The sequence below is a fragment of the Papio anubis genome, chromosome 5 (genome assembly GCF_008728515.1).
Source record: "Papio anubis isolate 15944 chromosome 5, Panubis1.0, whole genome shotgun sequence".
Taxonomy (NCBI): Eukaryota; Metazoa; Chordata; class Mammalia; order Primates; family Cercopithecidae; genus Papio; species Papio anubis.
In genome coordinates, this window is record NC_044980.1 from 117761192 (window position 1) to 117787886 (window position 26695).

At 41.2% G+C, this 26695-nt stretch overlaps 1 long non-coding RNA gene across 1 annotated transcript in view; it reads left to right on the top strand.

Annotated features, from left to right (window-relative positions):
- Positions 1–762: 762 nt before the first annotated feature.
- Positions 763–26695, top strand: part of LOC103885377 — a 53471-nt gene continuing 27538 nt past the window's right edge. The window contains exon 1 of the long non-coding RNA XR_001903701.3: positions 763–2714. This is a non-coding gene — a long non-coding RNA (uncharacterized LOC103885377). The remainder of the gene's footprint in view (positions 2715–26695) is intronic.

Consider the following 26695-nt stretch of genomic DNA (forward strand, 5'->3'; position numbering starts at 1 on the left):
CAGAGGTACTGCTCCTTGCAGAGCAGGGCTACCCAGTAGGCAGTATGCCCAGAGTAGCAGCCCAGGCATAGTTCCACACTCATATTTATACCCAATTTTAATTATATGCAAATTAAGGAGCAGTTTATGCAGAAATTTCTAGGATAAGGGTGGTATCTCCTGGGCTGTTGGGTTTTTGCCATGAAAAGGAGCTATAACTTCTGGGTATTGCCATGGAAGTGGTGAACTGATAAGGCACGCTGTAGATGTCTTATGAGAAGGTGCTTCCTCTCCCAGTTGTTTTAGCTGATCCTCAATTTGTTCGGGTCCCTGAACCCCACTCCTACTTCATTCTGGCCACATGAATGGTGGTGCTTACCTGCTCTTAATTTCCCAAACTTTAGGAGTTCTGATCTTGGTGTTTGACAGAGTTCCTTGACATTTTTTTTCCATAGTTTTGGGCTTATGGATCTTTGTTCTGTCAGTTAACCTTCCTATTCTCATTTTCTTTTTTGAGACAAGAGTCTCACTCTATCCCCTAGGCTGGAGTGCAGTGGCACGATTTTGGCTCACTTCAACCTCCACCTCCCAGGTTCAAGCAATTCTCATGCCTCAGCCTCCTGAGTAGCTGAGATTACAGGCGCCCACCACAACACCTGGCTAATTTTTGTATTTTTAGTAGAGATGGGGTTTCACCATGTTGGCCAGGCTGGTCTTGAACTCCTAACCTCAGGTGATCTGCCCACCTCGGCTTCCCAAAGTGCTGGGATTACAGGGATGAGCCACCACACCCGGCCTTTCATTTTCTTATTTCACAACCACACGTGGCCTTTTTTTTTTTTTTTTTCCTCAGCTTACACAAACAATCTCTGAGGGTAGGTCAAAATGTATCCAACTCCAGACCTCTTTTTGCATCTGGTTCACTATGCAGAACTCCTTTCTCATCATGAGTTTTCTTCTACGGGATTTTATTGTTTCTTCTGCAATCTAACCTCCACTGTCCTCACTTGCACCAATCAGTGTATGTCTAAACCCAGATCGTGAACAGGGTTCAAGATCTTGCCCTTGAGTTTGCTGTGACCTGTGCAAATCAGTGTATATATGCTATAAACTGAACGCCCCCCCTAAATTCATCACCAGTGTGATAGTATTTGGAGCTGATGCCTTTAAAAGGTGCTTACATCATGAGGTCAGAGCCCTCATGAATGAGATCAGTGCCCTTATAAAATAGATCCCAGGGAACTCCCTGGCCACTTCCTCCATGCTGGGTGAGGAGTCAGCAAGACAGCTGCATAAGGAAGTGGACCCTTGACAGAGACACTGAAGCTGCTAGCACCTTAGTCTTGGACTTCGTAGCCTCCAGAAGTATGAGAAATAAATTCCTCTTGTTTATAAGCCACCTAGTCTATGGCATTCTCTTATAAAAGCCCAAACCAAGGCAATACAATAGTCCCCCCTTATCCATAGGTGATATGTTCCAACACTCCCCAGGGGATGCCTGAAACTGTGGATGGCATTGAACCCCATATATACTCTGTTTTTTCCTATACATACATAACTATGATAAGGTTAATTTATAAATTAGGCACTGCAGGAGGTTCACAACAATACCTAATTATAAAATGGAAGAACTGTAATAATGTACTTTAATAACGGTTATATAAATGTGGTCTCACTCACAAAATACCTTCTTGTACTGTATTCACCTATTTTTGGACTATAGTTGCATGGACAAATGAGACCACGGGAAACAAAACTGAGGAGAAGAGGGGACTTCTGTCTGTCTAGATAGAAACTGAAGGGTTGCCGAAGTTTTGAAGCTGTCATAGCCAAGCCTCATCTCCAGCCAAGTGGTTAGCGGACTCCCTTGTGGCAGTTTTACCAATTGGATTTTTAATGTTTCATTCCATTTTAGCTCAGCTTCTAGGACAGAATCTGTGATATAGAAGTGAATAATATATTCAAATGAATGAGGAAGACAGCACTGTCACAGTTCAGAGAGTCCCAGAAAGGGCCTACTGTCCTCTCATGCTTTTTATATTTTCCTGCCTGCCACCCATCCTGCAGCATCTTCCCTGACACAGCCTGCGCTTCTTTAGCACTCCCACCCAAATTTCCTTTTATTTCTGTGCCTTTGGCAATTGCTTTCCCTCTACTTGCCTCCAATATGAGGCAGAAATGTTAATATGATCTCTTACTCTCCTCTCCAGTTCTTTTAGTTTCTCGGAACATTCTAGAGAGCGTCTAGTAATAGTGACAACCCCTGTCTCTGTATTCCTTGCTTTCCTTCATCTGATTAAATAATACTGAGGAACAGAATCTTGGTCCCTCCTGCGTTTGTCCAAATACCATGTCTAGGCCAGCATGGCAGCTTCCACCCTGCCTTTCAGACAGTCAGGTGGAAGGGGTCCCTGGAGAAACTCCAACCAGCCTGCCCAGTGCGGTGGAGCCTCCGGAAGTCGCACTTTTTGCAGCGGGGAGGAGCTTGGCCCTGCCTCTTCCTGTGGAACCTGGGATTCAAAGGGTGGGCCGGAAGTGCCCTAGCAGGGGACTCTGGCCTTAGGGAGGATCCCTGTTTACTCTTTTTTTTTTTTTTTTTTTAACCCTTTTCACCTAATAAAGCCCTCCTTTTCTTACCCTTTCATGGCCATGGGACAGACAAGAACCCCATCTTTGCTAAACCGAGGAAGAGTCCTGCAACATTTTTGATGCGCAGCGTGGGGGCTGAAGAGGGGGTGAGTGAAATGGGGATTCAAAACCTCTCACTGTTGCTCCTATGCATTTTCATCCGTGGACTTCTGAGTGTGAGAGAAACATGCCCCCAAACCCTGTCGCTCCCAGGGGTCAAGGGAAACGCCCTTTCCTAACTTTTTGGGGACCGACAGGCTATGGAGAGGGGGCCTCCTCTCTCCCCTGTCCTCTCCCTGCCAGGCAGGGACGCATGGCCCAAGGGTCCTGTACAGCGGGCTGGCTGCTTGCCAGCCACAAGTTGCTGCAGCCTTCCCCTTCCCCAGCCAAGGGGTTTTACTCCATGGTACAGTAATTGAACTAACCTCCCTGGTGGACGAAGCACTTGCATAAGAAGAGGTTCTTCCCCAGGCATTTTTGAACTGGTTTTTTTTTGTTGTTGTTTCTTTCTTTCTTCTCCACCTTGACAGCAGTTAACCTTTAATTTTTTTTTTAAAGATGTTTTTACTAGGCCAGGCCCCACAACTACCACTTTATATTTTCTGCAAAGGTTTGGTTGTGAAATCACGCCTCCGTCTTGTTTTACATCCTGGGGACATAGCCATGACCGCTTAGCAAGGCTTTGTTTAGCAATCCTGCCTTAGGGAATAAGTTTCTCTCTGGCTTGGTATCTGCATGTTCTCTTAGCCCTGTCTCATGAAAGAACCCCATGCGGGGACTGGGTTTTCCCCTGCCTGTCCGTGTAGTTTTATGTGTGTGTATATGATGTCTGTTAAAGGACCTTTAATTAATTTGGCCTAAAGAAGGACAAGTGCTTGGATCTAAATTTTTTTAATGGGAAGTGAAAAGCTGTGGTACCTTTCAGTTCACGTGACTTTAATCTTTGAGAAATAAAAACAGCCCTAAAGACTTTTGGCAAAATGCAGGTCAGATGCAAGGTTTGCTAAGTGTTTTGAGGTTAGAAACTGCTTTTTGGGTTTTGAGAACTATCTGACTTGCCGGCTTCACAACTGGTAGGGCCTGGGGATATATGGAACTAACCACACCGTTAATTAAGAAGGCAAACCTTGGTTGCAGTTAGCACACAATTAAAGCAACCTACAAAGTTTTACCTTAAAGTTAAAAATTGCTAGGAGTTACCATTGTAACATGTAATTGAGACTACTGAAAGAAGATGTACATGCAAGATCTGTAAGAAAAGTAAAATGTGTTTTTTTAGTAAAAGGTTGTAAGAAGACAGAGAAATGCAAACTTTTGCCTAAGGTTAAAGGATTGTTTTGATTTAAATTAGGAAAAAGCTGAAGGTTCAGTGAAGTGGCGGAAGAATTTTGGAAATTAATCTTGTAGAAGAGGTTCTCTGTGTGAACACATTACATTCACAGGGATTGTAAAATATTTTTGCTTTAAGTTTCTAAGTCATCATTTTGGCAAAATAAATAACTTATGGTAATCCGGAACTCTATTTCATAATATTGAGTGTTTTAAACCTTGAACATGTGAACAGCCTTCCCAAAATCAAGCTTCAGTTTCAAAATTGTCTTTCCTGGCACCTGGCCTTTTGAATACTTCAGACGGCCACCAAAATATCCAGAAAAGAGAAGTAAACAGGATTATTTGACAGGTGTATGGGATTGCCAAAATGATTTTCAGTCTTCTTTAGGTTATATTTTTGGTAAGTAGTGCTAATGTATATTCCAAGATTGTATGGGATTTCTAGAATTCTAATGTCTGAGTATATGCCTCAGATACCTCAGTATATGCTGAGTATAGTCTAATGTCTGAGTATAAGGTTGTTACGTTAAGTTATTGTAAACCACAGAGATAACCAAAGTTCTTTGTCAATTGTGTTTCTAACTGTAACTACCTTGGACATTTGCTGTTCACTGACAATTGTTGTATTGTTTTAATCCTTTTCAAAAGATGGTTTATATTGAGGTATGGAACTTCAACAGGTGCTCTCAAATACAGGCTCTGATAACTTTAGAGATTGTAACATTGGAATAAAGGAAAATATGCAGGACTCATAAAGAGCTGAAATGCTCATGAATAGCAAGCAAGCAAAACAACAGTTCATTAAATATAGACTGAACTCAGAAAGATGAAGCAACCTTTTTGACTTTTAGTTGAAATATTGTTGATTCATCTTTTGTTTTTCAGAGTCAAGGAAACTTAGTTTGAACTATTTACAGCCTTTAATAATTAAGGTATATACTCCTTTGATCAAAATTTGGAGCATGTTTGTTTCTCTCTGCCTGATTCCTCTAGAATTTGGAAACTATGAGTATTCTTAAGGCAATATAGTTGTTTGCATCACTGCAATAAGAATCCGTTTTTCTTTTGCAAAAGGACACAATTGGAGAAAGTAGTTACTTTACTAAGGCTTTGACAGAAGGGTATGCTTCCCTTTAAAAGGCCCGTGGGGAAACTGGTCTCATACCCTTGTCTATGCAGTCCCTGTCCAGGGTTCCTGATTGGTGGTCAGTAAAGAATGTCACTTCCCAGCAGGTCCAGGAGCTCCAAGTTTATCTTGGGACCTTAAGGGGAGAGGATCGCCCAACTCACAGGTATTTGAAGATGCAAACCCATGGCTAGGTTGGGCTTTAAAAGGTCTTATCTGTGATTCCTTGTGGAACACACTTCCATCAAAGCCAATCCAAAAGGCCTATGTAGAAATAATTATTCTTGCTGCATTTTATGCAAATAATCAGGCCAAGTATAAGACTAAAGTCTATTTAACTAACTCATCCTGTGATCATTTGTTTCTTAACAAAAAGGACTGGAGAGAGAGAAATTATGTTTCAAAACATATATTTGTCACTAAATTCTAAACTCACTAGTTGTTTTTAAGTTTTTGCCTGCAAAACTTAGACTAACCCTGCTTGTTCCTGTGAACCTACCAGTAATCTCTGGCTGCAGCTCAGAAAGAATGAAAGGGATGGGGTAATGTGGAGATCTGGATCACTATATTAGTTCCAAGCAGTTATTCTGCAAATCCTGCCAGGTGTTGGAATAAATAGGGTGCCCATCATGTGAAGGTTTCCTTTTAGGGAGAGTAAGACCAAGGGAACTAACCAGTCAAGGGCCATGCACCCAAATCCTAGCAAGCTTAACTATAGCTGTCAGTTAGCTGGGTGTGTCACAAGACATCCTTTCCTCTCCCTTGTTGGAGGAGGAATCAGTTCCACAGCTTCACCTTAGCATTTGGCTTATGATAAGGAGTTCATGCAACACCCCCAGAGACACATTTTTGTTCCAGATCCAATTCCAAGCTTTGGGTCAAAGCTCTAGAAAGAAAACTGGGTTTAAGGGACCCAGAGGGAAATAGCAACAGAGGTTAAAAGGCACAGCGCAGGTGAGTGTGACTGATTCCTGCTGATTAAGCCAACCCCAAGCTTCCTGTTTCATGGATAAAGGCCACGTTAGTATCCATAGCATAGATGAGGATTAGGGAACTCCAATGCTACTGACAGTAGGAGGGATAGAGGCATAGGTGAGAGCAGATAATTCCTATTCTCCAGGCCCTCCCTGCTTCATGGGTGCAAGCTGCTTTGGCACTCATGGCGGTGCCTGCCAAGGTTGCCGGGACTCGGGGATGCAAGGACGGAAGAGGGAAAAATGACGCTCTTCCCTCTCTGCCTCATGTATCTCAGGTGTCGGCTAGGAAGAGAAGGGAACCAGGGATGCCTGCTCCCCTCTTTCTAGATGTGTGGCCATTCATCTTCAGTCTGCCCCTTTCAAATGCATCCTGAACCACTGGGACTCCTTTGAGAAGTGCCTTCTTTTCCTTTTCTCCTCCTTTTTTCAGTTAGGTGATTTTGTTTCCATTTTACGGGACACTCCCTTCAGATGCATCCTCCAAACTGGAAAGAGTTAATTTCTCAAACCTTCAACTGGTTGGCTTAGGATTGGGCTCTGGGGAAGGGAACCCAGAAGCTCAACATGCTGGCAAGAGAGTAAAGTTTTTTTGCCAGTCGGTCTTTTGGCCTCACTCTCTCTGTGCAAACTGGTAAAAGGCCTCAGAATTTTTGAGCTGTCCTTACCCCTCCCCTTGTTGCATTTTGATACATGTTTTCTAATAACCCCATTTTTCTGTTCTTCCCTTCAGGCCATCAAATTCCAAACAGGCAACCAGAGCCTCTGAAGATGGCCCTTTCTGCTGGGGACCCTTAGATAGGCCTCAGAGGAAGCTCTGACTGCCTTTTCCCCACAACAGCGCCCCCGTCAGCAGAAAGCGGTTAAGATCGGTCTTAGTCCTTATCCTTAATCTAATGGGAATTAGATGTACTTCTTTAGAGGCGGGAATGTGACAGCCAGGTGGGAGGGGGTCCCTGGAGAAACTCCAACTAGCCTGCCCACTGAGGTGGAGACTCGAAAGTTTGGGCCCTTTGCAGTGGGGAGGAGCCTGGCCCCGCCTCTTCCTGTGTAGAACCTGGGATTTGAACCTCCAGCGGGGAAGTGCACTAGCAGGGGACTGTGGACTTGCGGAGGACCCCTGTTTCCCCCTTTTGCCTCCCGTTTCACCCAATGAAACCCTACTTTACCCACCCTTTAAACCATCTGCGAGCCTAAATTTTCGTTGCCATAGTATGGATAAGAACGTCCTCTTTAGCTAAACTAAGGAAAAAACCTGTAACACCTTCTCACGGGGAGCAGTTTTGTTTTCCAGATGGAAAACACTGTGCACAATTGCGTGCCTCACACAGGTGTGTTGTCTTCCTTTTATAGGTTAACACCTAAAGGAGATAATTACTTAAAAACCATTCATTCCTGATGTTCCTTCTCATTTTATTATTTATTTATTGATATGGATTCTTGCTCTGTTGACCTGTGTGGAGTGCAGTGGCTCGATCCCAGCTCACTGCAACCTCTGCCTCCCAGGTTCAAGTGAGTCTTCTGCCTCAGTCTCCTGAGTAGCTGGGACTATAGCAGCTGGGACTACAGCCACGATGCCCAGCTAATTTTTGTACCTTTTTTTTTGTAGAGATGGAGTTTCATTATGTTGGCCAGGCTGGTCTCAAACTCCCGACCTCAGGTGATCTGCCCGCCTCAGCCTCCCAAAGTGCTGGGATTACAGGTGTGAACCACCGCACGGCCACCTTCTCATTTTAGAGAACAGATACATCACTGAAAAATGTCGACAGTACAGGGAAGGGAAAAAGCCTTTCCCCCTACCTCCTAAGTGCGGCCCTGTAAATTTGACTAACAAAAGACAAATTCACATGAGAAATAAGTGTATTTAATGTAAGTTTTATGTGACACAGGGGTCTTTATAAGGAAATGAAGACTTGAAGAAACAGTTAAGCCTTCTCATTTTTATACTAGATTTGATGAGCAGAAAGTTATGGAAAAACATGACAGGACAAAAGCTTTTGGGCTAAGGGTAGTAACCTGGCAGAAACTTAGCAAGACCTGTTCATTACTTTCCTCGTGGCATCCCTTCATCTTCAGAGATAGGAGTGCTCCTTTTCTGTGAGTACAGGGAGGGCTCCTCTCACAGGAGGGTTTTGTGATCTGCTTCAGGGAGAAGAGGGAGGTCAGTCCTTTCAACACCTGCCATTTCTCAAATTCTGTTTAGAATATGCAGTATGTCAAGTTACCAAATTTGAGGGCATCGTGTTCTGAACCTCATCAACAGATAAAGCAGAGGTTACTTAAAGTGACTCTCCCAGCTTCCATTAGCTTTGTCTTTAGAATTAGATGCAAAGACATCGTCAACCAAAAAGCAAATATTCAATCAATAAGTTCCAAAGAAGTTTAAAACAAGAAAAAAATAATGGTGAGGGTGTTCCCTAAATAAACAAGAGTTTCCCATTTGCCTAATTTGTTTCAGATTCTCTAAGGTGAGAATATAAGTGTTTCCCCCTTGCTACTTCATTATACCGGTTACTACAGGAAGTGCTGCGTCTTATTGTTAATTTGTTGATGTTAAATTAGCACTTACATGTCTCTTTCTTTGTAACTTTAACAGAAATAATTATCACGTGGAATTTTAGGTCATTGTTATTTGAACTGTTTGTTTAAATTTAGGAATATTTTACCTTACTCTGGTCCTACTAGTGGGCCTACTCTTGGTATCGTTTGGTTTTTGTGTATTGACCACGTAAGAAACTTGTATAAACTAAGTAAGTTTTATAGCTGAAAGAGTGTGTTCCAAAGACAATTACTCTAGATTTTTCCCTACTAATATTTATACGACTTGAAACTTTACTCTTCAAAAGTATAGATTCATAAAAGAATCCCAGGGTTTGTTCTGGGAGACATGGCATGTCAAAACCTGTCTCCTCAAGTTACCCACTTTACCCCCATATAATGCCCACAAAAATATGCCATGTGAAGCCATTAGGATTATTTTTACTTTAGGCCTTCAAGACAAATTTATATTTTGTGGCTACGAAGAAAGTTAATGTTCCATCCATCTGTACTTCCTGGCTAACCTGCTGTTCCTTCCCAAATACCTATGCCTGATGTTCAAGAGCCTTTACTACAAATGCTCAGTTTTTGTGGGGAAAATAGATTTTCAGAGAGTGGTAGAGCAAAAAAATAATGGATTAATCATTACAAAGTAGTTCTCCTTAACTTTGTCCAGGTTAACATCAGATTTGTCTTTTGAAAGAGCATCTCTTAACCTAGGAGAGTTGGTCCAAATTGACAATGGGGGTGAGCAAGAAAAAAGGACCATATTAGTGTTGGTTTTTTTAATTTGTTTGTTTTTGAGGCAGGGTCTCCCAGGCTGGAGTGTAGTAGAGTGATCATAGTTCACTGCAGCCTCGACCTTCCAGGCTTGAGTGATCCTTCCACCTCAGTCTCCCGAGTAGCCGGGACTACAGGCGTGCACCACAATGCCTGTCTAATTTCTGTATTTTTTTTTGAAAAGACAGGGTTTCGCCATATTGCCCAGACTGGTCTCAAACTCCTGGGCTCAAGTGATCCTCCTGCTTTGGCCTCCAAAAGTGCTAGGGCTACAGGCGTGAGCCACTGTACCTGGTGTGTTGTTAATTGGAAGGCCATTAGGCTGAGTTGCCTTCTGTACCTTGGGTTCCTAGGTAAGCAAACCAAAACCCAATTCAGTGTAAACAGTAAATGAAACTTAAACCTAACCAATCAAAAACTGCCAACTAACCTCTAACTAGGATTCCAAATAAGGCAAATGCCTCCCTGTAGCCAATCAAGTAATTTGTTTACTCTGCCTCTGGGTTCAGCCTATAAAATGCTGCTGCTCATGTTGCTAAAGCGGAGCTCTCTGAACCTCTTTCAGGTTTGAGGGGTGTCTGATTCATAAATTCTTAATGCTCAAATAAGCTATGTTAAATGTATTTTGTCTGAAGTGTTTTTTTTTTTTTTTTTTTAACAGTGCTAAAGAAAAAAGGATTGTGACTCTTGTTAAAACAATAAGGGAGCCTTTAGTCAGGACCATTGCAATACATGTAGGGACTTATTGCTATCGGGTTTTACAGTGGGGAAATGAGATTGGCTTCAACTCCAAATACAACAAAACTGAGTGGGAATTTACAGCCAAAGAGTAGAGGTGGGGGAGGAAGGGGTTCTGTATAGAAAATTATTATGAGGGTAGGGTAATTTTTGCTAACCTACTCTAACAGGATTCTTGCCGAAGTCAGGCCAGGGTGATCAGACACCATCTGGAAGATGATGGGGGATGAGGAATTTGGTCAGATTATAGAAGGTTATCAGATATCAAGGGTGAAAGATTCTGGCTGAACTGACTTGATAGAATTCTTGCTAAAACTGGGCTCCTGAGGGCATGCCCAACGACAGGGCCTAATTGAAAAATAGGGCTCAAAAGGAGCCACACTTGACCAAGGAGGTAGTCTTTGTCATTAGCACGTTTGGAAATACCAATTTGCCTGTATGTCAATGATAAATGTGGAGCCTTTCTCAGATACTGGAGCAATATAAAGAAACATGAGCAGGTGCAGTGGCTCATGCCTGTAATCTTAGCATTTGGGGAAGCTGAGGCAAGGTGATTTCTTGAGCCCAGGAGTTCGAGAGCAGCCAGGGCAACATACCGAGACCTTGTCTCTACAAAAAAATTAAAAATTAGCCAGGTGTGGTGTTGCACACCTATAGTCCCAGCTACTGAGGAGGCTGAGGCAGGAGGATCACTTGAGCCCAGGAGTTTGAGGCTGCAGTGAGCTGTAATGGAGTGCACTGCTGCACTCCATCCTGTGCAACAGAGCGAGATCCTGCCTCACAAAAAACAAAAAAGCAAAAACCAACAAAGAAATATGAGTGGCTCTTATCCCTTTTTAAAAATGAGTTTTGGAATTTTCTCATTTTAATGCAATGAACACACTCTCACAATAGCAAATGTTAGGAACAATCTTTTTTCTTCACAAATGGAAAGCTTATGTCAAATAACCATCTTTAAAAGCAAAATATGTTTAGGAACAACAGCAACAACTTCCCAAGAAAAGCTTTCAGTCTTCAATTCTACGTCTCATCCCATTTCTCTTACAATTTTTGAACATTGATAGGAATTTTTGAAAGGTGATAGGATGAGAAAGTGGATAAGAATATGAAATTTGGAAGATATGTATTTAGTTTTTTAAAGAAATAAAATCGTATGGGATATAGGTGGGGCACGGTGGCCCATGCCTGTAATCTTAGCACTTTGGGAGGCCAAGGTGAGAGCATCACTTGAGCCCACAAGTTTGAGAAGAGCCTGGGCAACATGGCGGAAACCCCATGTCTCCAAAAAATACAAAAATTAGCCGGGCGTCATGGCATGAGCTTGTAGTCCCGGATACTTGAGGTGCTGAGGTGGGAGGATCCTCTGAGCCTGGGAAGCGAACGTTGCAGTGAGCCATGTTTGCCACATGCACTCCAGCCTGGGTGACAGAGTGAGATCCTGTCTCAAAGAAAAAAAGGAAAGAAAAAAGAAATAAAATAGTATGGAATAGAGCCTCAAGTGTTCACAGGGGCCATTTCTCTAACTGACGCGCAGAACAGGCTTAGCCATGTGAAATAAATGTGAGTTCAGATCCCAGACAAGACATCAAGGTCTGTTACAGGGAGAGTGTGGGGAGGAGGATTCAGGGAAGAACTCAGAGTGGCTAGAATGCTTGTTTAAAGAGGAGCAGAAATTATCTGATAAACTGGGTAAACTGCTTGTCAGTTTTACAATGTAAATGAAACCATTAGCAAGGTGAAAAGCTGACATCTGCTTGCAGGACAAATCAAGTCAAATAATTATTTTTTAGATTCACTTATGCTAGAAAGCAAATGTTTACTTCCTAGTCTCTAATACTGACCAAGTCACCATAGCCTCTTGGAATGTTTATTGGGGCTGAGTGAGTGGAAAGTGAGGGATGGGAAGAGGAAGGGGAATGGGAGCCTGACAGTCCCTCAGCATTGCCTTCAGGCTTTCCATTAGTATTACCAGACATTTGAAATGGGTGACACAATGAGGATTTACACAGAAGGAAGAACCGTTTGCTTCTCTCTAGGCTGCAGAAGCTTCTGTATCTCAAAATTATTATTCCAAAATGATTTTTCTTTCCATTTACCCACAAGGACCTGACCCAAAAAGTATTTAGTTTTTAAATGGGCATACAAATAATTCAAAACAAAACAAGCTCTTAACAGCAACAACAACAAAACCTTATTTAAAATCCCTGGAAGGCATCTAGTGAGAGCAGTGTGTGACTGACGTGGTAAATTAGGCCTGCTGGAGAAAAAATCAAGACAAAATATGGATTCATTGTTTTTTGAAAGGCAGCCATCTTTCCAAGAGAATGTGTACACCATGTTTTATTAAGAAATTACATCTTTCCCTATGCTTTCCTTTTCCCTTTCACATGCTGGCAATGGCAAGCAGGTTGAGCAGATGTGATAAAAGAATTAATACCAGTCTTGGGAACACGTAGATGAAATATTTCTTTTGAAATACGTACCTTTAAATTCCATCAGTTCAATCTGATACTGAAAGAGCCTGGATTAGGGAAATGATTTACACAGCACAGGTTGTTTGTCCAGACTTAGAGCCCTTTTGTAATATGAAAAACGTGAAGATGAATTTAGTATTTCTCCAATGAATTGGCACAGGGTTTAAAATCTGGCTTCGACTGAGATAATTGCGTTTGTTTTAGTGTTAATAAATTCACCTTGGTGAGAATTTTTCTTTTTTTTTCTTCTAGATTCATTCATAGCTGCTACACATTCATCTCTATATAAAACCTACTCTCCCCTCTGAAAAAGCAGCATAACCAGTCAACGAACAAGTATATAGGATTAGCACATTATGAAGAATAAAGAGAAGCTTTCAGCTCTCTGTCATGGATGATATTTATCACATTTTCCACGACTGGCTCTAATAACAGTGCAGAGATAAAATAGGCTTGATGCATCTTTCCTGTACGGAGAATTTTACAACAGCAACTATAAGAAATTCAGGAGATGAAACACTTCGCCCCTCTTGCAGTTTTTATTAGTCTTAAAAATGGGAGGTGGGTGTGTGAGGGAGACTGTTTCTACAAAAGTGGGCTTGAATTTTCTGTCTGTTATGCTAATGTATTCATAGAAAAAGCTGGTGCTGAGGGCGGTTCTCCAATTAAGACAAATGAGGCACATTGAATTTCTCCCCCAGGGCACAGCAGGGGTGCTGGCAAAATCTACTTTATTCTTTTCTGTCAGGACTGAACTGGAAACAAAAGCATGAAAATTCAACACATCCACTTACAGAATAATAAAGGCTGTTGTTTAAAGCGTGAAGAGTTTTGGCACCCTTCTGGGGCCTTATGCAAATCGCTCTTCCTCTCAACTGCTACCACACCATCGGTCTTGGAAATTAAAGATGTACTTGGTCGGTTAACAGCTGAAAGGAGAAGAGCAGCCTGAAACTCAATTAGATTTGTATTAAGCAAATAAATCAGGACTGACTGATATTGGCTAAACTAAAATGCATTATAGGCTGACAGTAATTCTAATTTGATTGACAAATATATGTAGTATGTTATTAACCTAAATGAAAGATAAGAATCCTTTTTTTTTTCTTTTTAAAGGATTTCGTTCTAGTAAACAATCCGCTCTCCCTCTGAACTTACACAAAACAATAAACAGAGACTACTGGTATGGTGCTGTTTACAATCCATGCTCAAGAACACAGGAAATCTATTTTCTGTTACGTGGTTAAGAGTTTGAGACAAAATTATTGTGCTGAAAGACATTTGTTTTTATCGATTTATTTGGTGTAATGTAACATCTCAACACATTATTTATTTGGTGCACTAAGCACGCTATTTTTATTATGGTGAGTAACACAAAAGCATAGACATGGTGTATGTCTCATTATTTATTCGGAACCCTGTAGTACAGGAGGCTTTTCCACACCAGGGCACATACAAAGGGGCCTCAGATATGGTTCAAAGTCATGAGTGAAGATTTCAATAAAATCCTCCAAAGCTTTAAGGAAAACAAAAAACACTCAACAAATAGCATAAACGTGTTGGTGTGTGTGGTTAGATAAGACATTTCCTTTGAAAGAAGAGTTTTGGGAGTTTCAATTTATTTCTTTGTCTTTGCTGTTTACACCTTTAGAACTTACAGAAATGCCCAGGTGTGGTGGCTCACACCTGTAATCACAGCACTTTGAGAGGCTGAGGCAGGAGGATGGGTTGAATCCAGGAGTTTGAGACCAGCCTGGACAACATGGAGAAATCTTCATCTTTAAAACATATTTTTTAACAAACTTAGCCAGGCTTGGTGGCACATGCCTGTGGTCCCAGCCACTCAGGCTGAGGCAGAGGATTGGTTGAGCTCAGCAGTTCGAGGTTGCAGTCCACTATGATCACACCACTGCACTCTAGCCTGGGCAATAAAATGAGAGCCTGTCTCAAAAAAACAACAACAAGTGGCCGGGCGCGGTGGCTCAAGCCTGTAATCCCAGCACTTTGGGAGGCCGAGACGGGCGGATCACGAGGTCAGGAGATCGAGACCATCCTGGCTAACACGGTGAAACCCCGTCTCTACTAAAAAATACAAAAAACTAGCCGGGCGAAGTGGCCGGCGCCTGTGGTCCCAGCTACTCGGGAGGCTGAGGCAGGAGAATGGCGTGAACCCGGGAGGCGGAGCTTGCAGTGAGCTGAGATCCGGCCACCGCACTCCAGCCTGGGCGACAGAGCCAGCCTGGGAATAAAAATAGAACCTGTCTCAAAAAAACAAAAAAAAAAACCCCTCCCTTGAAAAGATCAAAAACCTTACAGCGATTTAGGTCGTTGCATTTAACGTACTGCTAAATTAATAATTAAATAGTAACTTAATACTTTTGCTTTGGTTGTAACTATCTTCTATTTTCATCACCTTTTCCTTCTGGCTATCAGATTAAACATTCATTGACTCACTGTTGTCTTTCAATTATCTTTCCTTCTACATTTCCTACCTGGCTCTTCTTGCCAAATCCTGCTGCATTTTGCTCTGCATAGGTGCCAGAAATTGTCTATTTCTCCCCTTCAAAACTTGTCCAAACCTTTGCCCCTGTGTGGGCAGCTTCCTGCCGCAGCTCTTGCCAGTACCTGTTCTCATATCTCCTTTTTGGGGCTCAGAAAGCAACACCCCAAAACATGGTGTTTTGGCATTGCTGAGTACTTTGAACTAGAGATCAGAAGGCCTTAGAAGCTGCTTCAGAAGCAAAATCTCTCTGACCTTCTCCTGTTTTCTCGTCCTCTCCCTCTCTTTCTCCTCCAAAACAAGTTATAGAGTTTAGAATTTCTCTTCCTCAAGGCAGGTTATAGAAACTAGAACTCCTCTCCCCAAAAGAACGCCATAAAAAAGACCCTCATTCCAAAGGAGTCCTTCCCTGTAGCCAGGAGGAAGGAATGCCACATAGAGGCACCAAGGTGAATTGGAACAGACATGGATTGCTGGGTTTTCACCCCTACAGTCTGTTACCACTAGATCGTCCCCTTTGTCCTGTCACATTTCTGCATGGCTGTCTATTCTTCATTGAATCTAAGCATAAAAACAGACAATTTTCCCTCAGTCTTTGAGTCTTCATATCTCAAAGTTTGAGATATGAAGACTGAATCTGTGTCATGTAAAACTTGATTAAGTAACTTTGCTATGCCTTTTTCTTTTTCTTTTTTTTTTCAGACAGAGTCTCGCTCTGTCACCCAGGCTGGAGTGCAGTGGCGCAATCTCAGCTCACTGCAAGCCTCGCCTCCCGGTTCACACCATTTTCCTGCCTCACTTCTGAGTAGCTGGGACTACGGGCGCCCACCACCACACCTGGCTAAATTTTTTGTATTTTTAGTAGAGACGGGGTTTCACTGTGTTAACCAGGATGGTCTCGATCTCCTGACCTCGTGATCCGCCCGCCTTGGCCTCCCAAAGTGCTGGGATTACAGGTGTGAGCCATTGCGCCCGGCCTGTTATGCCTTTTTCTTGTTAACCTGCCCCCACTCCCCACCTTTTTTTTTGTTTCAGAGGGTATATGTACAGATTTGTTACATGGGTATATTGTGTAATGCTGAGATTTGAGGTACAGATGGTCTTGTCACCCAGGCAGTGAGCATAGTACCCGATAGGTAGTTTTTCAGCCCACACCCCCTTCCCTTCTCCTTCTAGTAGTCCTCAGTGTCTATTGTTCCCTTCTTTGTGTCCATGTGTACTCAATGTTTAGCTCCTACTTGTGAGAACATGCGGTATTTGGTTTTCTGTTCCTGTGTTAATTCATTAATTCACATAGGATAATGGTCTTCAGCTGGATCCATGAAAAAAAGACATGAGTTTTTTCTTTCTTATGGCTGTGTAGTATTCCATGGTATATATGTACTGTCTTTTGTTATGGGAGTGTTGGCCATGACCCTTATGATTCATGAGGAAAGGGATCATACCTTTCTGTCCCACATCCTCTACTGAACATATCAAAGATTTTTGGCCAAAACAATTTTCCCTGACACTCTATCTCAACTTTTCTTTCCCATTATGATTGATATTGATATGGACAGGAGGCAGGGAAATACTAGGTAGAAAAGGGCGGGGCTTCTGGCAAGGGTTCTACCCCAAAGCCTGGACCTGCATCCCTAAATGAGAACTTCACGTCCCTGTTTTTCTGCCCAAATATTACCTTTTGGACTGCCACCCCCACATCCTGTGCCCTTAAAAACCCCACGCTCCACTGGCAGAGGAGCAGAGTGGTGTGGCAGAGAAGGAGAGAAGAGACGAGACAGCTGGACGTTGGAGACTATAGTCAGAGAGGAGTCTGGCTGTCTCCAGCTGAACTCCAGGTTAAGACTATCTTCCCACTCCATTCCCTTTCCAGCTCCCCATCCTGCTAAGAGCCACTTCCACTGTTCAATAAAATCTCCACATTCATTATCCTTCAAGTCTGTGTGACCTGGTTCTTCCTGCATACTGGACAAGAACCCAAGTACCAAGAGGGTGGGGTGTAAAAGCCTATCACCCTGACCCTCCACTGACCTGGTTTAACACTTAGCCATCTGTGGATGGCAAATGCTAAAAGATCATTGTAAGACATGTCTTCTGGGGCTCTAGAGGTCACTAGCAACCCCTAGATGCTGCCATGGGCCAGTACCAGTTTTGTTCCTTGCTCCTGCACCCGCCAACCTGCATGCTCCCCCTCCCATAAGGGGTTTGAGCCCAGCAGCCGAGCAGAGGAGACACCCCTGTTGCAAGTCCCGTGAGGGGGTCAAGGGAACTCTCCCATCTCAATATTCCTCACTGATAATGAGAGCAAAGAACCCCATAGAATGAGACTTCATGAATCGCCATCAAGTTTTGCACACAGTTACTTTCATCCCAAATTAAAGTCTCTATTTTTAGCTTTTCCAACAGTTGTCATCTCAGACCACTCAGCTGCTGCTCTCGCTTCTCTCTTCTCCTTCCCCTGCAGAGCTGGCCATACTCTGTGCTTTTTCTTTTCTTTTTTTTTTGTCACTCTTTTTTTTGTTAACGTTTTTGCTTTCTTGTCATCTCCTTTAAAATTCATCAACAAAATTAGTTTATTAAACTTTGATATCCATCCCAGTACTCATATATAATTTGATAGTGACAATCCTTCCACTTACTGTGAGTTTAGAATAACTTTGTTCTATAATATCGATTAGGTTCAGGGCACACTAACCCAAAATATGGCACTTTGGCATATTGAATATTTTAAGCTGAAAGAATGTGAGAAATGCTCTATGCTGGAAGGACATTCTGACTTTCCCTGAAGCAGGTCATGTGAGAGGTGCCCTCCTTATACCTGGAGGAAAGGAGCATCCATATCTCCAAAGATATGAATGGATGCTGAGAGGAATCTGAATGGACAGGCCTTGTCGTTTCCCCTAGTTTATTATAATTAGCACATGCCCATTTTATGCTGTCATATTTCGCCCTGACTGTGTACTCTTCATCAAACCTAGCATAAAATAACCCACTTTTAACCACTTCTTTGGGTCTTCATTTCCTATTGAAGGCTCCAGTATCACGCAAAACATACACATTTCTATGGTTCTCTCTTTCTGTCTTTTGTTCCAGAGGCCCCAGCCAATGCACCTAAAATGGGTAAAAGACAAAGATGTTTTTCTCCTCCCCTACAATTTTTATTAATGCTTTTTCAGGTTTCAGACTTTTAGTTAACATTCTGTGTTGTGAGATTACTTTTAAAAATTGAGATTCAATCTGATTTCTTAAAGAATTTTGTGTATACCTGTTTAATTGTTCATTTTGATTTTTTATTCCATTAAGAACAATAATAGACTTTTGACATTCACTGGATGCCCATTCTATGGGCCTTCATACATCTCAATAATTTTTTTTTCATTTAAAAAAATCATGATAAAACACATACGACACAAATTTTACCATTGTAAGTATACAATTCAGTGGCATTAAGAGCATTCACAATGTTGTATGATGTGGTTCAGAACACACTGCCCCACAATATGGCACTTTGGCATATTGAGTATTTTAAACTGAAGGAATTTGAGAAATAGCAGGTGCTGGAAGGACTCTCTGACCTCCCACTTCTCCCTTGAAGCAGATCCCAAGACCCTCATGTAAGAGGTGCCCTTGTATACTCAGGGGAAAAGAGCCTCCCTACCTCTGTAGATGGAGGGATGTGGAGAGGAATCTGAATGAACAGGGCTTGTTGTTTTCCCCGGATTACTACCCTTAGCTCATAGCCTTTGTCCTATTATATTTTTCCATGACTTTTTACTCTTCATCAAATCTGGTAGAAAAATGCACAGGCTTAACTGTCGCTTTGTCTTCATTTCCTTATGAAGGTTCCTTGGTCACATAAAACTTACATTAAATAAATTTTTATATATTTTTTCTTGTTAATCTGTCTTTCGTTAATCTAATTTACAGGATCTCAGTCAGAGAACCTAAAAGGATAGAGACAAAGGATATTTTTTTTCTCTCCTACATGTGCAACTATCACTGTTATTTCCAGAGCTTTTTAAAAATCTCAAATCATAACGCTACCCATTAAACAATACCTCCCCGTTCTTTCCTCCCAGCCTCTGGTAATCACGATTCCACTTTTTGTCTCTGTTATCTGGACTATTCTAGATATATAAGTGGAATCGTACAATGTTGATTCTTTGTGACTGTCTTATTTACTTAGCATAACAATAATGTTTTCAGGCTGTGTCAGAATTTCATTCCTTTTTAAGGCTGAATAATATTCCATTATATGTATATACTGCATTTTGTTTATCCATTCATCTGTTGATGGACATTTGGTTTGCTCCCATCATTTGGCTATTATAATAGTGCTGCTAGGAACATGGGTGTACAAGTATCTGTTTGGGTTCTTGTTTTCAGTTCTTTTGGATATTGAGTCTCAAGATTTGATGACACAAATGCAGCATATGATTTTTCCCATGAAACTTATATTTTCCTTATTCTACCCTTCCTTGTCTTCTTTCCAGTCATAACCCTTGCAGTTCATTTCCTCTGTGTGGCCATTTTCTGCCAAGAAATCCAGCTTTATATCCATTTGCGGGCAAAGGTAAGTCAAAACCAGCAAGGTGATAATTATCGTTCCCTTCCCACCACTGTGTACCTGTGCAACTAGTCTGCAAAGAGGAACATTGCCAAATCCTAGGTCTGCGATCAGTTGCCCAATTTAAACCAAACTGTATCCTGCAGGACATAAATTTCATACCTCAGACTCATACTCAAAGTGTTTTTCTGCTTCTTATATTGCTAGGGAAGGGAGGGAAAGTGACACAGGAAGCCAGATGTGAGAGGACTAGATTGACACCTGGGTCATTAAAAGGCTTTTTTCCCTAAACCCCGCTTAAATAGTGTTGGACTATCACTCAGTACTAGCAGAAACAGTTTCCTTTTGCTTTTTTCTAAAACCAACTACTAAATAATGTTAGGGTATCTTTGAAGCAATAATGTGTAATCACTTACAGTTGTTTTGAAGGGAATGTATTTAAGATTTAAAAAAAAAAGAAAGCCCAAAGGCAGAGAGCTTTAAATAGTAGCCATTTGGTAATAAATACCATTACTTCCCTTTTCCAGCCTGCCCTACTCCCTCCCCCATAACCCTTAACACAAAGCTTCAGATTTAGTTTTGGAGAGAGTGAGTCTACATTCACTTGAAGAAAAGTCTTCTTGTTTTTCATTTGTTCTGTTGACTTCACTATATTTTAAAATATAAGTGTGTTGTGGAGAACATACTGAATTCTGAATTACTAAGTTGCATATCCATTTGCTGTAGAAGAGGATTTCAGTCCAACAGTAAAAGATTTTAGCTTGTCTCTATAGCAGGGGTTCTTGAACCCTAAGACAGGTAAAGATGAGATGAGAGGTAGAGAAGAAACACACACAGAGAGGCTTGTGATTCCTTGAGGGGCAATACTACTCACATCTCCTTTGTTTTTCTTGCAGACATAGAGAAGGGATGGTGATGGTGATGGAGGGTCTCCAGGGGATTCACACGAGTTGTAGTGGCATCTCACTAGGCATTGGCAAGGGAAAACATCCCACACACATGCTTGGCAGGCCTGGGCGAAGCCAGCAAGGACAGTCTCTAAAGTACCCTCAGATGGAAGTGTCCATGGAGCAGTTGTGATATGGTTTGGATGTGTCCCCACCCAAATCTCATCTTGAATTGTAGTTCCCATAATCCCTGTGTGTCATGGGAGGGACTTGGTGGGAGGTGATTGGATCATGGGGGTGGTTACCCCCATGCTGTTCTCATGATAGTGAGTGAATTCTCATGAGATCTGATGGTCTTATGAGGAGCTTTTCCCCTTTTGCTCGCACTTCTGTCTCACCTGCCACTATGTCAAGAAGCATGTGCCTACTTTCCCTTCCACTATGATTGTAAGTTTCCTGAGGTCTCTCCAGTTATGTGAAACTGTGAGTCAATTAAATCTCTTTCCCTTATAAATTACCCAGTCTCAGGCTGCTCTTTATAGCAGCATGAGAACAGACTAATACAAGTTGTCATCTAGACTAGTCTGCTCAAAGTTTTTCTTCAGTCAACTAGGTATAGCCCTGATTCCAGGTAGAAATAGCCAGGAGGTTGACTTAAGGGGCAAGGTATAGGGGCTATCTTTTCTGCCCAGGTGGGAGTTCTACCTCTCTCTGGTACCTCAGGGGCAGCTCTCCCAGCTCCTCTGTACCCCAAGGCCCCCAAATTGGCAGATTGTTTTTTCTTAGTTCTCAGCATCACATTTCTTTATTTCATTTCCCAAGATATACTTCAAATATAGACATTTAGAAAAGCGAATGCTTCTCTGTGCATCTTAAGGGATTTTCAGAGGTGTGCTCATACCCTTACGTCACTCACGCGCGCACACACACACACACTCACGCACACACACAGAGTTCTATCTCTCTCTCTCTACCTACCTACCTACCTACCTACCTACCTACCTACCTGCCTGCCTGCCTATTGATCTACCTACCATCTATCATCTCTCTATTGTCTACTTTTATATAGGGAGAACCCTGGCAGTGGTTAGTCAAAAATACTGCCAAGGTAGTAAAACGTGAAAAATGATATATATACATTACACATCCATCCATCAGTCTTTTTATGAAGGGATAAGGGCTATTCTACCTATTGAGAAATACAGCGTAGTTTTTCTTGCACATACTTATAAATTAATGGTCTATAGTTTGCAGTTTTTGTTTCTTTCAAGTGAGGTGAGAGTGTATAGAGAATGTGCAAGTAGAATCTTTCCAGATAAGTGATTCTCAAATGTTGGCATCTGGATTTCTTAGCTTTATCCCCAGAGTTTTAGGTTCATTAGATCTGGAGTGGGACCTGAGAATTTGCATTTCTCACAGGTTTTCAGATGATGCTGATACTGCTGGCCCAGGGACCACTCTTTGAAAACCACCATGGTAGATTTTCATTATACTTTACAGAAAGCAAATATGTAGCATTTTATAGGGAGAAGAGAGAATGTTGATTAATAAGAGAGTTAGGAGAAAGGTTGAGAATGAATATAACTCTATCCCTATTTTATACACTTAATATACAGCAATCTTTGTTCACATACATTTTTTCCAGAACACTCTTAAATCTCACATAGGATATTGGTAATGTGTTATAAATAGTTGACTTTGCAGGGGGTAAAATGATCTTTCGGGAAATGAGAATATTCTTTAAAATTTTTTCTCTCCACAATGATGGAAGTTAACTTCTCGGTGCTTCTTTACTTACCTGTAATAGGCCTGAACACAATTACATCACAGAGCTCTCCAGAAGACAAAAGGAGATAATATATAGTAGTTTTTCTCAGATATTTTCACCATGATCTTTCATGATAGGTAGGCGAAGAATTGGGAGAAACCCAAAGAACACATTAGAGAACAATTTTATTGAGGTCTTCTCTTTTGTGTCTTAAAAATAAATCTATAGCAGCCAAAAAAAGGAGAATACATATTTTGCCTTTTTTATCCATCAAAGATCCATTTGTTTTCATATAAAAATATTTCATACAACTTGACACTTAACCATGTTTATGTTTTGATTTCTGCTATGAAGAACAAGTACCTTAGTTTGAGAAACTTAGGAAAATGCTTTTTAAACAGTAATGCATTACATGAAGTTTTTCTATTATTAGATTTTGTTTTATTTTGGCAAACGTGAGATACTCATAAGCAGATATACAGGCTTTGACATCTCATGAACAGATTCCTTATGCTGATGTTTGGATTTTAAATGATCAGACATATGATAAAGTCTTCTTCCCCCCAGATATTGTCTACAGTCTTAAAAATTTGCTTCTAAATTGTATTTCAGAGCTACAACAAAATCAAAGCCATTTAAAGGGTGCAATTGGCCCATGGATTTATTTGTCTCTTAATAAAGTAATAGATGGTGGGGGCATGGGACTGTAAATTTGTGAAACAGGTAGCTAATGATTTCTGTGTTACATCATTATTATAATCACTAGCATATTCAAAAATTTTAAATGTATATCTTATATTTACACATATGTACTGTTTTAATGCCATTTCTAACTAAAGCAAGCTGAAAAAATATATTCCCATTTATGGATGACCCATTTAACCATTATTTCTTGAACACTTATAGTATTAACATTTAGCAAGTTTCCATAAGGGATGCAGAGATATCTAAGACCCAGTCCTCAATTTCTGTCCAATAATGGTGGCTCACGCCTGTAATCCCAGCCTTTTGGGAGGTCAAAGAGGGAGGATTGCTTGAGCCTAGGAGTTCCAGACCAGCTAGGGCAATAGAGCAAGACTTCCATCTCAAAAAAAAAAAAAACAAAACAGAACAAAACAAATCCTCAATTTTGGGGAATTTCAGGAATTTTCCATTTTGTCAATTGACCAGAGAGGTGCTGCAGTTTTCCCACTTACAGGTAGTAGTCTACTTACGGTTAATAATCTTTGGCAGCATGGACAAAATAATTAGCTGGGCAGCTGTGGAGTCAGACAGTGAATCCCTGCTCAGCCACTCCTTAGGTAGATGATATTGGGAAGATTATCTAAGTCCTTCTGCTTGTCAGTGTTTCAATCATAAAACAGCATGGGGTCTTGTGAGAAGTGAAAATAATATATTTAAAGTATGAAACTCAGTGATCAACACTTAGGTCTTCCATCTCTGCTTCTTCCTACTTTCTTATCTACTAGCTTGAGTGCGTGTGCTGGTCTGATCCCAAGACTGCTGGGCATGTGAAGATGTCTGCCTTGGTTCAGGCCCGGATCACCATTCAGGGAGCTGTGACCATGAGGGCAGGGGTTGCATAAATTGTCAAGGAAGAATTGCCCGTGGTGGTTCTTGTGAGAAGAGAGCAATGGACTTATCTCCCATTTATGGTGCCACACCCTGCCCTGCTCACCAGTGAAAACTGAAAAGAGAAGATGGTCCACTTGTAGTAGAACTGTAGGTTAACTTTATGATTTACCTACGGACATAACAATAGTTTTACACTAGAGTTGGAAATCCACAGTAAGACTTTTTCCCTTATGAAATTTCTACTTTGGATATTAGAAATGTTTCTCTATAAGAGAAAGCAAAGCATTAAACTAAATTTCTTTTAATTTTTGAAAGACTCCAAAAGGCAGATGGGTAATTGACATATGCTTAGGAAGAGTTTATATATACAATTGTTTTGGGAAAAAAATGTCAATCTGAAGTGCTAATACTACACTTAAAGACATATAAATTATGCATTAACCCATAAAGATTATATTCTCAATGGCAGCTCCTCAGAATTGCATGGCCAAACCAAAGGCTCATACATATTTCAACCTATATAAATTAGATAATGTTTACAAAAAGATTAGCACATACCATATACTTTGGTTGTAGTCATATTTCTTTCGTACTCTTCAGAGACAAATGAGAAACATTAGGTTTGCCTGTGTATGTTTTTGTGTGATATGTACATATAGATATACATACATAGATGCACACCAAATAGATACATGTATGGATCTAACAATATACATACTAATTCAATAATTTCTCTTTTGTATTGTTGGTGCCCAAAATGCCAGGAAACATTTATAAATTTACTAACATCTAAAAGTAGAGTGAGTGTTTTGAAATACATTTTTTATGTATTGTTTTTAGTTTATTTTCTTTACATTTGAAAACCTGTATGAATAATAGCAATAGATTTTGACTTGCAGCTATTCACACCCAAAGCTCTTTGCCTAGAGCATCCCATTGCTAGGATTTGGATGTGATTCATCTCTGCCAAAACTCATGTTGAAATGTAATTGTCAGTGTAATGCTATTTAGGGGTGGTGGGGCCTTTAAGAGGTGTTTGGGTCATGGCGGATCTGCCCACATGAAGGGATTAATGCATTTCTTGCAGTATTGGGTTAATTCTTATGGGAATGTATTGGTTCCCACCAGAGTGGGTTGTTATGAAGTGAGTTTGCCTTTTGTGCTTTGCCCTCTCTTTGCACACACCTTCCCCTCTTCTGCTTCTCTGCCATGTTGTGATGCAGCATGAGGCCCTCACCAGAAGCTATGCAGATGCCAGTGCTGTGCTTTCTGGTCTTAGCCTTCAGAAGGCTATTAACCTATTTTCTTTATAAATTACCCAGTTTCAGATATTCTGTTATAGCAACACAAAATGGACTAAGACACCCGTGTGATTATGGAACTGAAAGCAGGAAGGTCACAAATTACATTTATCAGTTGGTTTCCCTCTTGTGTGGGGCATTATAATACTCTTCCTCCCTCTTCTCCCTCTTCTCTAGCTTCCTGGCCTAAATCTTGCTGGAATTTTGACTGATAGATTCAGATATAAGTCCTGTTCTAATATCTCTTTTATTTATTTATTTATTTTTTTTTTTTGAGACGGAGTCTTGCTCTGTCACCCAGGCTGGAGTGCAGTGGCCAGATCTCAGCTCACTGCAAGCTCCGCCTCCCGGGTTCACGCCATTCTCCTGCCTCAGCCTCCCGAGTAGCTGGGACTACAGGCGCCCGCCACCTCGCCCGGCTAGTTTTTTTGTATTTTTTAGTAGAGACGGGGTTTCACCGTGTTAGCCAGGATGGTCTCGATCTCCTGACCTCGTGATCCGCCCGTCTCGGCCTCCCAAAGTGCTGGGATTACAGGCTTGAGCCACCGCGCCCGGCCCATATCTCTTTTAAATAAAATATTAGGATTGGCTAGTCTATGAACCTGATTATATGGTACAGAATATAAACAAATTGTTTATCATTATTTAAATATAAAACTTTTGATTCTTTGTTTTTCTAAACAATTTGTCATTGATATCTTTTTAAAACATTTATTTTTTAAATTGACAAGTAAAAATTGTGTATATTTATGATGTACAACATGATTTGATACCCATTGTGGAATGGCTAAATGAAGCTATTTAACCTACGCATTACCTCACACACTTTTCATTTTATCATTTTTTTTGTGTGTGTGGTGAGAACACTTAAAATCTACTGTCTTAGCAATTTTCAAGTATATAATATATTGCTACTAACTATATTCACCATGAGGTACAGTAGATCTCTTGAACTTACTCTTTTGGTCTAACTGAAATTTTGTGTTCTTTGACTGACAGCTCCCCATTGCCCCCACCCCCTAGCCTCTGGCGATCCATTTTACTCTGTTTCTACAAGTTCAATTTTTTTCTTAGATTCAATATGTAAGTGAGATCATATGGTATTTGTCTTTCTGAGGCTGGCTTATTTCCCTTAACATAATGTTTTCTCCAGGTTCATCCGTGTGTTGTTGCAAAAGACAGGATTATCTTTTTTTTTTTTTTGAGACGGAGTCTCGCTCTGTTGCCCAGGCTGGAGTGCAGTGGCGCTATCTCAGCTCACTGCAAGCTCCGCCTCCTGGGTTCACGCCATTCTCCTGCGTCAGCGTCGCGAGTAGCTGGGACTACAGGTGCCCGCCACCTCGCCCAGCTAATTTTTTGTATATTTAGTAGAGACGGGGTTTCACCATGTTAGCCAGGATGGTCTTGATCTCCTGACCTCGTGATGCCTCGGCTTCCCAAAATGCTGGAATTACAGGTGTAAGCCACCGTGCCCAGCTGTAGTTTCCTCTGTGTGTGTGTGTGTGTGTGTGTGTGTGTGTGTGTGTGT